The following is a 17455-nucleotide window of genomic DNA, read 5'->3' as shown; positions in this document are numbered from 1 at the left end:
AGGATTCAATAACCCTAGAGCCTCAATGTAGGCACTAGTACACAATGTACATAGTAGGTGCTCAACTTCTCTTTCTCTAGGTCACTAGCATCATTTATCTATGTGAGTCTTTGCGTTGTGCTCCTGTGCTATTTTAATATTTCCTCACGCCAGACTGTAGGGCATTGAAAGACTTTTCTGTGATTGTAATGTCTCCTGAAGTTTTCTTCTTATTTCTCCTTACCGAGCTAGCAAGTAGTGTCAGTTCTGTAAAAATTATTCAGTGAGATTTTTAAATGCATTTATTTTTTAGTTTTAAAATGGCACATGAAAGAATAGTTTTCATTATGGCATTTTCATATAGGGATTTTTCTGACTCTTCTTCCTTGCACTTTTCTCTTTTAACTATATTGATACTTTAAAAAAATTAATTTGAGATTAAAACTGGGGATTAAACTGGCCTGTCTCATTCTCTAGGTATAAAATGTGATTTTTACCAAACCGTGAATTAATTCGCTATTTATGTTTTATGAATAGGAAAGTGATATAAATAGCTGTATCTTATTTTAATCGCCACTGATAATTAAATAAGAATGTCAAATCTCTAAGTGGATGAAAGGATGAGAAAGATCTACAAATTTTTGACCTCCTAGAAAGGTCATAGAGGACTTTTAGTATTTTCTCCCATATAAATCTGCCACAGAATGTGCTACTTCTATCATGCATCATCGAGAAAAACAAAGCTGCTGCCAAATAAAAACCAAACGGTACATTTGAAAATAGATAGTTTCCATAAGCTGAAGGCGTAAGTCACAAACAATCCCACACCAGTTTGGAATTATGATTACTAGAATGGTTATTTATTTAAAGGGGAAAAACTTACAGATCACCATCCCAGACAATAGCCCTCTGCGTGATCAGGAAAGGAGTCCAGAAGCCAGAAACAGAACTGGAAGTAAGAGAGGGAGCGCAGAGGACAGCCGCTGCTTTTTTTAAAAGAGAGAGACCTTGCCCCAATGGGCTGGTATCTCAGTGACTTTTGGCTGAAGGACCTTTTTTTTCTGAGTAAAAGCTAAATCCACCATGCAACGTACTGTGTAGCTTGGAAATATCTCTGTGTATAGATCCTGGTGGTGTAACTTATTGACACAGATTCTTTATTCCAAAATTGTCCTGGATATTTTACTGGCTTGATTTTGCCTCTGGTGTTTAGACAGTGCATGCCAAGTTAAGCATTTACTGGTATTCTCTAGAAAAGTCTTCTCTTCTAAAAATTCTCACCAACAAGAAGCTCTTAAGCAAGTATTTACCTTTCTATTTAGCTTTCTGTCTTTCTGCAATTCATTCATTTCTCTCTCTCTATGTGTGTGTGTGTGTGTGTGTGTGTGTGTATATATATATATATATATATATATATAAAATTTCCCATGTAAAGAAAATGTGAAGCATATTTACAATCTATGGATAGTCCCTGGCATATAAACTGAGTGAAAAAAGAGAAACAAAGATAACTAGCAGTCTATGTGTACATTTTTGCAAATATACAGTTTAATATTGTAAATTTTATAAAGTTTTATAGACATGCATTCAAATATTACATAATAATCCTATAGTATGGACACAATCATACAAACTCTTTAATGGTCAGTTTTCTTCTACCTATTAAAATTTCTTTTACCTGATAAAAGGAGCAATAATCTATTTTATAACTTAGTTATAGTAAATAAGTTGAATCATGCTTTCAATAGTATTATAACACATTTTCACGGTATATAAATGTATTATTATTTCCTTATATGTCTGACACATAATATTGCCTCCTATATATATATATATATATATATATATATATATATATATATATATATATATGCTCCAGGGAATTAGATAAATGTCAGTTTCAACAGGAAGAAAAACAATGAACCTCTATGCCTTGTTTACCCAGTAAGAAAGTATTTAAATAAACACAAACAGTGTAAAATGTCTCCATGGAAGCACAGAAAGGCAACAAAGCTTATGAAATAAAGCTGGTCTCCAGCAAAATATTCAAATAAACACTTCATTAGTAGGACATTTTGGATCATTTTAGTTTGTCCTTAGCCTAGTTATGCTCTGGAATAAGTGTTATAATTCCTAGTTATATTTCTTGGGCTATAAAGAAAAGGTTAAACTTTGTTTTTTTTCTTTAATATTCTTCCTTGATTGTGGTTTACCCAACAAGTTTATGAATTATGCAGTCAAAGTTCAGACTTGAATCTTGGTGGCATATGTTTGGTGTCATATTTCATTCCTCCTGGGAAAAGTAATATAATTTTTCTATCATGGAATTTCACTGGGTATAACAACCACATACCTTGGCAGGCCCTAAAGGAACTTGATGTCAGATTACTTGCAATTACTGATTATGAGAAGGAAAAAACACTTTATAATGAATAAAGTGTGAGGATTAAAAGTATTGTAGGAAATAATATGTATAACTCAACACCAATAAATTAAATATTAAAAATTAAACAGTGAAAACTTCTTAAAGTCTCTCTAGACTCATGATATATGAGACACAAAAGTAAATAGAAAATGTATTATACTTGTAAAAAAAGCACACATACTTAGAATTTACAAAAATTCTCTACAAAAAATGTCTAGTTTTAGTTCTATGTTGCTTTACTGGTAAATACAATTAAATGTTTAAAGAAGAATTAAAACCATTCATTTTGTATCTACATGTACAAACAAATATAATATTGAAAAAAATGCTCCAAACTCATTGTATTGTTCTTATTTCTAAATCAGATGCATACATCACAACAAAGACAACTGATATTCATTATGAATATTCAGGAAAATCCTGAAACCCCATACTTAGGAACATCTAGGCAGCATGAAGAGGATTCAGTAGGTTATAAACAATAAGCAAGATATGAAGTTGAAAGAGAAATATGTTATAATCCAGGAAATGTCTGAAAGATGGAGTGAGTGGTGGGCAGGTTTGAGATAGTTTGTATGTATATATGAAATTCCACAAACCTAAGCACAATAATTTCAGATGAATACAACATATAAAAATAGTTGTGAACTATGAAAACCATAATTAAAGGACATTGAGCCTATAATTCATGATCCTAGAGAAGCTAAATAAGAAGGTAAACCCAAAGAAAATCATATAGTTATCCTCCTGGATATTGGAAGTAGACAAGATTGCCAGGCAAAACTTGGGAGCACGGGGGTGTGGGAGTGGATGTAAGGGGAGATGGGTAAAGAGAAGGGAGAAGGTGAGTGTTTGGGAGAGCTTAGGGGAATGGGATGGGTGGGATGGAGGAAGGGTAGATATGGGAGCAGGGAAGTAAATATCTTAATTAAGGGAGCCATTTTAGGGTTTGCAAGAGACTTGACTCTAGAGGGGTTCCCAGGTCCAAGGAGAGATCCCCAGATTGTTCCCTGGGCAGCAGAGGAGAGGGTGCCTGAACTGGCCTTGTCCCATAGCCACACTGATGAATATCTTGCATATCACCATAGAACCTTCATCTGGCGATGGATGGAGATAGAGACAGAGACCCACATTGGAGCACTGGACTTAGCTCCCAAGTTCCAAATGAGGAGCAGAAGGAGGGTGAACATGAGCAAGGAAGTCAGGACCATGAGGGGTGCGCCCACCCACTGAGACGGTGGAGCTGATCTAATGGGAGCTCACCAAGGCCAACTGGGCTGGGAGTGATGGAGCATGTGATCAAAATGGACACTCCGAATATGGCTGTCAACGAAGGCTGACTGAAAAGCCAAGGACAATGGCACTGGGCTTTGATTCTAGTGCATGGACTGACTTTGTGGGAGCCTGATTTATTTGGATGCTCACCTTTATAGACCTGGATAGAGGGGGGAGGACCTTGGACTTCCCATGGTGCAGGGAACCCTGACTTCTTAGGACTTGAGAGGGAGGAGAAGGTGGGGAGGGGAGGGAAAAGGGAGGCAGGAAGGAGTTGGAAATTGTTAATAAATCAAAAAGAAAAAAAGAAAAAAAGAAAACGGCTCAACCCCAGCTCTGGAAAAGAGGAGGTGATGAATGCTATGAATATGTTTTTTTATACATTTTTATTGATAATTATTGAGCTCTACATTTTGCTCTGTTCCCCTCCCTGCCTCTCCCCTCCCCCTTTCAATACTCCTTTAAGGTCCCCATGCTCCCAATTTACTCAGAAGATCTTGTATTTTTCTACTTTATATTTCCCATGTAGATTATATTTATGTAAGTCTCTCTTAGTGTCTGCATTTCTGTCTAAGTTCTCTGGGATTATGGTTCGTAGGCTGGCTTTCTTTGCTTTATGTTTAAAAACCACCTATGAGTGAGTACATGTGATAATTGTCTTTCTATGTCTGGGTTACCTCTCTCAAAATAATGTTTTCTAGCTCCATCCATTTTCCTGCAAAATTCAAACTGTCATTTTTTTCTTCTGTGTAGTACTCCATTGTGTAAATGTACCACATTTTTCTTACCCATTCTTTGATTGAGGGGCATTTAGGTTGTTTCCATGTTCTGATTATGACAAACAAAGCTGCCATGAACATAGTTGTGAACATGTGGCACGATTGAGCATCCTTGGATATATACCCAAAAGTGGTATTACTGGGTCTTAAGGAAGATTGTTTTCTAATTTTCTGAGAAATTGCCACACTGACATCCAAAGGGATTGTACCAGCTAGGTTTCCCACCAGCAATGCAGGAGTGTTTCCTTTTCTCCCCAACCTCTCCAGCAGAAGTTGTCATCAGTGTTTTTGATCTTGGCCATTTTTATGGGTGTAAGATGGAATCTCAGAGTTGTTTTGATTTGCATTTCTCTGATGACAAAGAATGCTGAACATTTCCTTAAGTGTCTTTCAGCCATTTTAGGTTCCTCTGTTGAGAGTTTTCTGTTTGTTCTGTACTCCACTTTTTTTATTGGATTATGTGATCTTTTGGTGTCCAGTTTCTTGAGATATTTGTATATTTTGGAGATCAGACTTCTGATGTGGCATTAGTGAAGATCTTTTCCCATTCTAAAGGTTGTTGTTTTGTCTTGTTGACTGTGTCCTTTGCATTAAAGAAGCTTTGCAGTTTCAGGAGGCCCCATTTATTAATTGTTTCTCTCAGTGTCTTATGCTGCTGGGGTTATATTTAGGAATTGGTTTCTTGTGCCAACACATTCAAGTGTACTTCCCACTTTCTCTTCTATAAGCTTCAGTGTGGCTAGCTTTATGTTGAGGTCTTTGATCCATTTGGACTTGAGTTTTGGGCATAGTGATAGATACGGGTCTATTTTCATTCTTCTACGTGTTCTTGGGTAGGCAGAATTATCATAGTAAAAATTACAATCTTACCAAGAACAATATACAGATTCAATGCAATGCCTATCAAAATCCCAGAAAAATCCTTCAAAGACCTGGAAATAGTGGTAGTCAACTTTATATGGAAAAGCAATAAACCCAGGATAGACAAAATAATACTATACAATAAAAGAACTTCTGGAGGCATCACAATCCCTGACTTCAAACTCTACTACAGAGCTGCAGTACTAAAAACAGCCTGCTATTGGCATAAGAAGAACAGAGAGAAGGAACAATGGAACTGAATTGAAGACCCGGATATCAATCCACACATCTTCAGAAACCTGATCTTTGATAAAGAAGCCAAAAATGGAAAAAAAGAACGCATTTTTAACAAGTGGTGCTGTCATAACTGGATACCAACATGTAGAAGAATAAAAATAGACCCATAGCTCTAAATATGTTTTATTACTATTGGTTAATAAATAAGTCACCTTTGGTCAGTGGCTTAACAAAGCAAAGCCAGGCTGTAAGAGATACATAGAAAGAGTAGGAGGAGTCAGAGAGAAGCCATGTAGTCTCCCACAGGATACAGATGTACTGGAACCTTGCCAGTAAGCCACAACCATGTGACGCTACATAGATTAATAGAAATGGATTGCAATATAAGAGTTAGCCAGAAATATACTTTAGCTATTGTTCAAATAGTATTGCAAATAATATAATTTCTGAGTGATTATTTCATGCTCTGGGCAATCAGAAATAAATAAGCAGTCTCCAACAACACAGCTCTGTATCAGAACTCCTGATTCAGCGTCCTTTTCCTCTTTGCCCCCATATACAGAAAATCACATAGATCTTCTCCTTCAACCTTCTTTTATCTTGTTGTCACAGATTATAACTCCAGCAGGTATCCCATGGGAATCTCCTAGTCAAGGATGTTTTGAAGTAAATATGCAAGAAAAGCAGGTAGGCATGCTTGAGGTCCTCAGTCTTCCTCCTCTCCTCCATGTCCAATCCCCAAGTATCATCCCTGGATCTGTATCAGACTACCTGTTGTGGCTTCTCCTCATGCTCTACACCAATTTCCAGGGTACTAAGAAGATCCTGGTATAATACCCTGCTTTCTTCCATCCTGTGGATACCTCCAGCTCCTCCTCTTCTAGCCTGGCATCATTTCTAAATGTCAGTTTCCAATATCTAGAAACACAATATTTAGAACACCCAGTGTCACGCTTGAGAGGATCTCTGAAGTCTTATTTCACTTCCAGATAACATATAGTCAACATATTTTCCCAAGAACCACAGAGAGCAACAGAAACCAAGAACAAACCACCTACTTAGCAAAGACAAGACCATATATAAGTACCTAAAATTATGATCATCCAAAACCCAGATACCTAGACACTAGCATATAAACAAAATTAATAACAACCAGGAGTCTCCACTAGAGCCCTCAAATCCTACAGTAGTAGGCCCTGAGAAATTAAAAGCCAAGAAAAGACCTTAAAATATTGTGTATGAATATGATAGATCAAATTCCCTTGAAGAAATCTGTGAAAACTCATGCAGACACTGGAATAAAAAGAATAAAATAGTTCAAGATCTGAAAGTGGAAATAGAATTAATAAAGAAATCCCAAACTTAGAGAAATCTAGAAATTAAAAATTTAGGCACTTGAGTAGGAACCTCAGAGACAAGCCTCACCAATAGAACATAAGGACCTTAAGCACTGAAGAAAAGATAGAAAAAAATGTTTACATCAGTGATCCCCTGCAACCATCTCTTGAGTTGCAACCATGCCATAGATCTTTCTTATCTAACCATTTTCCCCTGACTCATTGCTTGTCCCAGACCCCAACCCCAACAGGCACCCCTTGCTAATCCAAGTGCCACGCTGCCCTGACAACCAGTAGGTTGAAGGTTTACCTACAACTTTTCTATATTTCCTGCTATCCAGTACCTCCAGGTCTCATCTCCAGTCATATAACAGGGATTTGGGTGTGATCTCCCTTTTCTCTTTAACCACATTCCCAATTGTGGTGGTTTGAAAGAGAATGGCCCCCATAGGGAGTGACACTATTATGGGTGTGACTTTGTTGGAGTAAGTATGACCTTGTCAGAGGAAGTCTATCATTGTGGGGGTAGGCCTTTAGGTATCCTATTCTCTAGCAACACACAATGAGGCACTTACTTTATTTCCCATTGCCTGCAGATCATAATGTAGAACTCTTAGTTCCTTCTCCAGCACCATGTCTGCCTGTATGCTACCTTGTCCCACAATGATGATAATGGACTAAACCTCTGAAAATGTAAGCCACCCTAATTGTATGTTTTTTTGATAAGGGTTGCTATGGTCATGATACTCTTCATAACAATAGAAACTCTAATTGAGACATTAATGGATTACAATGATTTTTTCCACAATATACCTTTCCACAACTCATTCCACTATACCAACCTCCAACACCAGCAGGAATTCATTAGGAACACACTAGTTGAGTAAGTCATTACAACAGATAACACATAGCTATCTCAATCTCTAATAATCTAGAGAGGAAGCAGAAACCACAGAACAAACTACCCACCCAACAAAGGCAAACCCAGAAATCAATACTTAGACCTATAATCACCCCAAACCTAGATGCCTAGACATCAGTGTAAAAGAAAAATCAACAACAGTCAGGAAAACAGAAAACTATACACTTAAGGAGACCAATAACATTCAAACTACCACATTCTACTCCTTTACCCCAAAAAGTTTGTAACAATATCACAATACAAAAGGCATTTAGTCAAATTTCAAAAGTTCCCATAGTCTAACATAGTCTCAACAATGTTTTAAATTTCAAAGTTCAAAGTCTCTTCTGAAATTTATGCAATCTCTTACCTGTAATACCATATGAAATCCAAATAAAAAAAATCAAATACTTGCAACATATAATGGCACAGGAAATATATTACCCTTCCAAAATGTAAGGAAGGGTGCACAGTAAGGAACTACTAGACAAAAACAAGGTTGAAAACCAGCTGAGGAAACTTCAAACTCTGTATCTACATGCCTGGTATCAAAACGCTCTTCAGATCTTGAACTCCTTTCAGCTTTGTTGACTATAACACACGTTTCTCTCTTGCTCTGGTTCCACTCCCTATTAGCAGCTGTCCTCAGTCAGTATCCCATGACTCTGGTATCTTCAACATCTTGGGGTCTACAAGACAATTCATGCTTCACCTTCACGGCTTCACACAATAGCCTCCCCTGTCCTCTATGCAAGGACACTCCTGACACATGACCTGCCTCTGTGGTTTTCCGTAGTCATTGAGGAAGCTTCCATAACCCTTTTCTCCTATCCTTGACTCTAAAGTTACAGCCACATGAAGTTGACTATCATGTATCATTCATGTTTCTACAAGTGTATGGCACATTAATCAGTGCTTAAAGCATTCCATTGCTTTCTTAATCCCAAGTCCCAAAGTCCAAACTGCTTCAAATAAAAGCATGGTAGGACTATTACAGCCATGTCCCAGTTCCTGATACCAACTCCTGTGTTAGAGTTGCAGGGGGCCACATTTTTGTCCTGATAACCCAGAACCAAAATAAACACATGGAAACTATACTCATTAAATCACTGATTGGTTCATTAGCTCTAACTTCATATTGGCTAATACTTACATCTTAATTTAATCCATCTACATTAATTTGTGTATCATGTATACCCAATGAGGTCATGGCGTATCAGCAAAGTTTCATCACATCTCCAGTGGTGGATCCATGGCATTTCTCTTACTCTACCCTTCTTTCTCCCAGTATTCAGTTCTGTCTCCTGGCCTACCTAAGTTCTGCCCTATCAATAGGATAAGGCATTTTTTTTCATTAAGCAAGGAAAGCAATACACAGACAGAATGACTTCCCACAACACTTCCCCTTTACTGTTCAAACAAAAAGGAAGGCTTTAACATAGTAAAATTATATGTAACAGGTATCTACCAAGAATTACGGTTACAATATTTATATCTACTTTATCTTTTATCATAACTAAAGAAAACTATAATTATAACTATCTATTCTTCAACTCCATCAAAGACCTCAGAAGAATATAATATTACCTAAGTAAACAGGATATACATTGTAAGCAACTTTCAAAACTCTAGAATTGACAGAGACATCCAGCTGCTTGGACAGTCACCCAAAGTCCCTCTGTATTGTTGGGGCATCCATCTTCAGCCTCCTGGCCCATAACATCCAGCAGACTTTTCCATGAAGCAAGAAATTTCAAAGATAATTCTGCTTATACAGGGAGTTTGTTCGTCACATTTTTCTATGTTCTACAGAATGTCTCATGCAACAGGAACCCCAAAGGATCATCTCACCTTTAGGCAAGTTCAACAGTCATATCTCTGTGGATCCTGCACATCTAGTACATCTAACAAACTCCATAAGGAGCCTCTTTGATGCCCATCTTCCTCTTGAAATAGATTGCTGTTGCCAGGGGCGGATGTGTCTCACTGTCATAAAAAGCTCTAAATTTTTAAAAACATTTAAATGTCATATTCTGAAGGTCTCTGAAAGATTTGAAGAATACCTATTTAACTGAAATATATCTCTATACATCTAGAAAATCTAACAAACATGACTACTTAACTATTATAGATGAGTATCTATTAACTTATATTTTTAATTATACATTACATTTTTAAATGAACTACACAATCACAATACCTTAATCAAGGGCAGAAATATACATATACAGTATAACAAATTCACATTACATTTGTATCAATAAGCCAAGGTCCATACCAAATCAAATTACTCATCTCTATAGTGTATCCCCCTTTATATGTAAGGTAAACACACAATTATTATGGGTACAGTTATGTCCAAACTACTTCCAGCTTTTTATAAGACAAAATATTTTCTTTGAGGGGTTGTTTACAGTAACCTTTCAGGGGGTCTTGTTCCATGAAACCATATTGGTCTAGAAGCAATCCACAGGTTCTTATCCTCTGTGGAGACAAAAGAAAAACCTCTTTTCCAAAACACCATATCCTTAAACCCAAATTCTGAAGTCAAGATACCTTTATAATATACATGCTGGTTTAGCTCAGCAGCCAATATAATGAATTTTCTCTCTGTACTTAGCTCCTTCACAGTCAAAAAATTCAAAGAAGGCACAATAATACACATAATCCAGACTCCTTGTGAATTTTCCATTTTTATGTGGCCTATTTTTCTTTACTCCTTTTAATCTATGACTATCTGTACTCTGTATCTTTAAAGAATTTTTTAAAAAAACCATTTACTTCTTTTCCAACTCTCTATACTCCTTTTCTTCTCTCTTGTAAGCCTATGTACTTTTATCCAGCACTGTGACCCATTTATAGGTCTTTTTCATCTGAATTTATTTTTATTGCGTATCTGTAATTATTTTCTGATCAGAAACATTTCTTAAAATGCTAAGCATCTTGGTCTCAGTGGTCTTGGGTACTGGCTCTGCCTCTCTCAGGCTTTAAATATGGTGGAGGTAGTTCACCTCAGTTCTAAGACTGCTGGGTGGGAGCCATCCTAACTTCCTAAACGTTGGGTAGCACCATGCAGCATATAAATGCTTTTTTTTCCCGAGTAAAAGCTAAATCCACCATGCAACGATACTGTGTGGCCTGGAAATATCTCTGTGTATGGCGTCAGGAATCTGCCATGCTCTCCCACCTGTGCAAGCTTAGTAGACCTGATCCTGCTGCCTGCCCAGGCACGGAGTGCTAAGCCATGGCCATGGTCTCAGCTACTTTCCTCCCAACCCCAAGTGGTCACACAAACACTTTGGCCCACAAATACCATTGAAATGCTTCATAACCAGAGTTTGCACTGGCGGCACAGCCCAGGAAACTGCGTTTTAAAACCTCGCAGCATTTTTATGCTATGGCTGAATCAGGAAAATCTCTCTTAAAGGAGCTGTGCCACGCTGCCAGCAAACAGCAAAAAGCTGTGTTAAACTCTGTATTTTTGTGTCTAGAATTCCTTTTCAAACTTTCTCAGGTTTTAAGTTGATTTTGCTGGCCATGTTGGTTGTCAATTTGTTGCAGGGGGTCGCTTGTTTGTCCCTAGTACCTACAACCGAAATAAACACAAAGAATCTATATTCATTAAATCACTGCTTGGCCCATTAACTCTAACTTCTTATTGGCTAACTCTTACATCTTACATTAACCCATCTCCATTAATCTGTGTATCACCACAAGGTCGTGGCCTACCAGCAAAGTTTCATCATGTCTTCAGTTTCAGATCCACGGAGTTTCTCTGACTTTGCCTTTCTCCCAGTATTGAGTTCTGTCTCCCTGCCTACCTAAGTTTTGCCCTATCAACAGGCCAGGGCAGTTTCTTTATTCATTAACCAAGAAAAGCAACACACAGACAGAAGGACCTCCCACAAGTTAGGGTTTCTATTGCTGTGAAATGACATCATGACTTCATGACTATAGTAACTCCTACAAAAGAAAACCTTTAATTGTAATGGTTTACAGTTTCACAGGGTTTAGTCCATTATTATTATTGCATGACATGACTGGGTGTGGAAAGACAGGCATAGGCAGACAGGGTGTGGGAAAAGGAGCTTTTACATCTTGGTTTGTAGGCAACAGGAAGAGAACTGTATCTACAGTGCGCATGTTTAGAACATAGGAGATCTCAAAGCCCATCTTCACAGTAACTCACTTTTTTTAACAAGGCCATACCTACTTTACTAAAGCCATACCTTCTAATAGTGTCACTCCCTGTGAACTTATTGGCTCCAATTGTATTCAAACTACCACAGATACAAAAGCAAGAGCAATTTTGCTGCATTTAAGAAGGATATCTCAGGGTTTCCTGCCCTGTGGGAAGTTCAAGTTCCTCCCCCCTCCCTCCAGGTCCAGGAAGGTGAGTATCCAAACAGACTGGATCCCAAAAATCCAGTATATGCAGAAGAAACAAGTCCCAGTGTCATTGTCAATGACTTTTCAGAAAGACTCCGGGCCAGCCACATCCAGAGAATCCGGCCACATTCAGAGAATCTGGTTAGATCACGTGCTCATTCAGTTCCAGTTTACTCTTAGGGATGGAGAGGGAGGAGGAGAAGGAGTGGGGGAAGTGAGAGGGTGTTGGGAGGAGGGGCGGAAATGGAAACTTTTATAATTTAATAAACTTTAAAAAAAAGAATAAAAATTGTTACCATACAAAAAAAAAAGAAGGATATCTCATTGTCAAGGATAAACATTACACCAGAGTATAGTGTTGGGAAAAGATATTCCAAATGAACAAATATAAAAAGAAAGCTGATGTAGCCATTTTAATATCTAACAAAATAAATTTCAAATAAAAAGTAATCAAAAATATAGGGAAGGATGTGAAGCCCCCAAAATATGAGCCTATTTCTACCTTGTCTGAAAGTCAGAGAGTTTGAGGTTGCACAAAAACTGTTGATAACAACCAGGGCTACACATCTTGACCTAGGATGTTACTACTTTGTTCTTTTGACATTAAAATGGCAGAAACAGGCAGATCGTCTTCATCCTGCCAGATGGTCAGGATATGCTAGCATACTTCTGTTCCTTCTTTTGTATTAGGAGGTTTGACCTGGGGAATGATTGCTTTCCAAATGCTTGGTCTAGGGTGACTTTAGTGCCTAAAAATAGAATGCTAATGACTTAATATCTCAAAGTGTTGAAGCAAGTAAGTCACTCTTTGAGTGTCCTTTGTATCATGTTAAAGACGTCTTTTGTTGCCTTCTTTCCCCTTTTGTATTGGGGTATAAAAATGTATGGAAAATTAAACATGGGTGATTTTAGTATTCACTGGAACTTCCTCCTGGTACAATTCTATGTTTTATATTTCATAATTTTTACTCACATCTTTATTTTCTTTGCTATTTTTCTGATCCTCATATCCTTAATTTGGTAAGTAGTATTTTTATCGGAGCAAGCCTCTGACAGAAGGACACCACATATTCATCAAAGAAAAAATCCATCAAGATTGCAATTCAATTCTTAACATCTATGCCCTAAACAGAAAGGCATCAATGCTTGTAAAAGAAACACTAATACAGCTTAAATCACACATTGGCTATCATACATTGATAGTAGGAGACTTCAATACCCCACTCTTACCAGTGGATGCATCATCCAAACAAAATCAAAATATAGAAAAGCTGAAGCTAACAAATATTATAAGCCAATTGATCTAATAAATATTTTCAGAATATTTCACCCCAACACAAACTGATATACCTACTTCTCAGCACCTCATGGAACTTTATATGAAACTGACTGCATACTAAGACACAAAGTGTCAACAGATGCAAGAAAATTGAAATAACTCCCTGCAAACTATCAGATGGCTAGGGATTAAAGCTTGATATCAACAGCAGATGAAAGTTTGCAAACTCGGTGAAACTGAATAACTCTCAGCTGAATGAAAAATAGATCAATATAGAAATAAAGAAACAAATTAAAGCCTTTCTAGAATTCAATGAAAACGAACATACTGTATACTCAAACTTATGGGACACACTGAAAGTGGTGCTATGAGGAAAGTTCATGGCACTAAGGGCCTATATAAAAAGCAAGGTAGTGATCTCATACTAGTAGCTTAAGAGCACACCTGAACGCTCCAGAACAAAATGAAGTAAGCACACCCAAGAGGAGTACATGGCAAGAAATAATCATATTGAAGCTGAAATACATAAAATAGAAACAAAGAGTACAGTACAAAGAATCAATAAAGCAAAGAGTTGGTTCTTAGAGAAAATCAGTAGGATAAGTAAACCCTCATCAAAACTAACTAAAAAAAGAGGGAGAATATATAAATTAACAGAATCATAAAGGGAAAGAAGGACATAGCAACAGACACCAAAGACATCTAGAGAATAATAAGGATATACTTTAAAAACTGGTACTCTACCAAATCAGAAAATCTAAAATGAAATTAAATCAAATTCAGATAAACAATCCAAATAGACCTAAAACTCTACTGAAATAGAAGCAGTCATTAAAACTCTCCCAACCAAAATAAAAGAAAGAAAGAAACAAGCAAAGAGATGAATCAAGGAAGAAACGCTACCAAACTTTCAAAGAATTAACACCAATATTCCTCAAATTATTCCTAAAATAGCAACAAAGGAACAAAGCCTGATTCTTTTTGTGAGGTCAAAATTACTCACATACCCAAACCACATAAAGACTCAACAAAGAAGAAATCACAGACCAGTTTTTCTTATGAACAGAGACATAAAAATACTTAAAATACTTGTAAATAGGATTCAAGAACACTTCAAAAAGTTCAATCACCATGATCAAGTAGGCTTCATTCCACAAATGTAAAAATGGTTCAGTATATGAAAATTATCAAATGTAATCTACTATAAAAACAAACAGAAAGAATACACACAGACACACACACAAACACTGCCCACACTTGATCATCTCATTAAATGCTGAAAACGTCTTTGACAAAAATCTAATACTTCTTCATGATAAAAGTCCTAGAGAGATTAGTAATACCTGAGATATACTTGAACCTAAAAAAGGCAATTTGCAATAACGGTTAATCAACATCAAATTAAATGGAGAGCAGTCAAAGAAAATTCACTGAAATAAGGAATAAGACACGGTTGTTTGCTGTCTCCACATCTTTTCAATATAATGCTTAAAGTGTTAGCTAAAGCAAAAAGGTAACTGAAGAACATCAAGGGACAACTGAGGGAGATCCAGGGGATACAAATTGGAAAGGAAGAAGTCAAAGTATTATTGTTTGAAGATGGTGTTTTAGTGCACATGAGTGACCCCAAAAATTCCACCAGAGACCACCTAAACACTTTCAGCAAAGTATCTGGACAGAAGAAAATTACAAACAATCATTATCCCTCCTATATACAAATAATACACAGACTGAGAAAGAAATCAGGGAGCAACACCTTTCACAATAGTCTCAAATAATATAAATACTTAGGGCAGTTCTAAACAAACAATTGTAAGTTTTGTCTGATAAAAACCTCAAGTCTTTGAAGAAAGAAATTAATTAGGAAATGAGAATATGGAAAAATAGCCCATTCTCATTAATCGATAGGATTAACATAGTAAAAATGACCATCATGCAAAAAAGAAATCTGATATTTCTATGCAATTCCCATCAAAATTTCAACAGAAGTTTTTACAGACCATGACAGAACAATTCTTAATTTCATTTTGAAAAACAAACAAACAAATAAGCAGCAACAAAAACCACAGATAGTTAAAACAACCCTGTACAATGAAGGAACTGCTGCAGGTATCTCTATTCCCTATTTCAACTTCTACTACAAGCTATAGTAATAAAAAACATAGGACATTGGCATAAAAACAGAAAGGTGGATCAATGGAATCAAATAAATAATTCATATATAAATCCACATATCTATGGTCACCTGATTTTTTGCAAAGAAGCCAAAATTAATGAAAAAACAATGGAAAAAAGAAATTATTTTCAACAAATTGTTCTGGTCCTTCTGTATCTTGGCATGTAGAAGAATGTAAATATACCATAAATACATATCTATCACTCATCACAAAACTTAAGCCCAAGTGGTTCAAAGACCTCAAAATGAATCCAGATATACTGAAGTTGATAGAAGAGAAATTGGGAATTAGCTTTGAATACATTGGCATAGGAGACAACTTACTAAACAGAACAGCAATAGTGCAGATGCTAAGACTGGCAATATATGGGACCTCATGAAGCTTAAAAACTTTTGTAAGAAAAAGCACTGTCATTTGGACATGGCAGCAGAATGAGTAAACATTTTTACCAAATCCACATCCTACAAAAGACTAATATCCAATATATATGGTATTATATACATAAAATAACTAGATATCAAAAACAATGAAAATATCCAATGAAAATCTGGGGCATAAACTGAAACAGAAAATTCTAAACAGACTAAACTCAAGTGGCAGAGAAACACTTAAAGAAATGTTCAATATCTTTAGCTGTTATGAAAATACAAATCAGAACTACTTTGAAATTCCATCTCAGATCTGTCAGAAGGTGTGAGATCAATAACACAAGTGATACCTCATGCTAGCAAGAATGTGGAGTACGAGGAATACTCATCCGTTGCTTGTGGGATTTCAAACTTATACAATCACTATGAAAATCAAAGTAGTGGTTCATTACAAAGATGGAAATTGATCTACCTCAAAATTCAGCCATATCAAATTTGGACATACACTCAAACATACTTCATTCTACCATAAGAACACTTGCAAAACATTGTTCATTGTGACTTTATGCATAATAGCCAGAAACCGGAAACAATATTTGTGTCCCTGAACAAATAAAGAAAATGTGGTACACTTACACAGTAGAGAATTACTCAGATGTTTAAGAAACAGGACATTATGAAATTTGCAGACAAATGTATGGAACCTGAAAAAAATCATCCTGCCTGTGGTAACCCAGACCCAAAAGATAAACAAGGCATGTATTCACCTATAAATAGATATTATCAAGTAAGTTATTAACAATCAACTCAAAATTTCCAGAAGTAGTGAGGGTATATATGGGGGCATACCATACATGAATACATGTATTTCCCTGCAAGGGGAGGGGGGATAAAATAGATTTTAGAAATGGATTAAGGAGCTGGGTGAGCAGTAGTGGTGCACACCTTTAATCCCAGCACTCAGGAGGCAGAGGCAGGCCGATCTCTGTGAGTTCGAGGCCAGCCTGGTTCCAGGACAGGCTCCAAACTACAGAAAGAACCTGTCTTGAAAAACAAAAAAGAAAGAAAGAGAGAGAGAGAGAGAGAGAGAGAGAGAGAGAGAGAGAGAGAGAGAGAAGAAAGGAAGGAAGGAAGGAAGGAAGGAAGGAAGGAAGGAAGGAAGGAAGGAAGGAAGGAAGGAAGAAGGAAATGGATTGGGGGCCAGTGGGGATAGGAGTGAGAAAGTGTGGAGCAAATGCTGTAATTGGGGAGTATTTCGCAGGTAGTGTGGAAATCTAGTGCGTTAGAAACTTCCTGAAATCTCTGAAGGTGATCCTAATGCAGAATCCAAGTAAGGGGAGTGGGAATGTTGAGCCTCAAATGGCTATCTCTTGTCAACACTTGAAACTTCCAGTGAAGGAACTAAGTTGCTTTTAACAGGGTTGTTGGTCAAAAGGGTCTCATGGAAA

The sequence above is a fragment of the Myodes glareolus genome, chromosome X (assembly GCF_982192425.1).
Source record: "Myodes glareolus chromosome X, mMyoGla1.1, whole genome shotgun sequence".
Classification (NCBI taxonomy): domain Eukaryota; kingdom Metazoa; phylum Chordata; class Mammalia; order Rodentia; family Cricetidae; genus Myodes; species Myodes glareolus.
The sequence above is the reverse complement of the archived record's forward strand: the minus strand, read 5'-3'. Positions refer to the sequence as shown.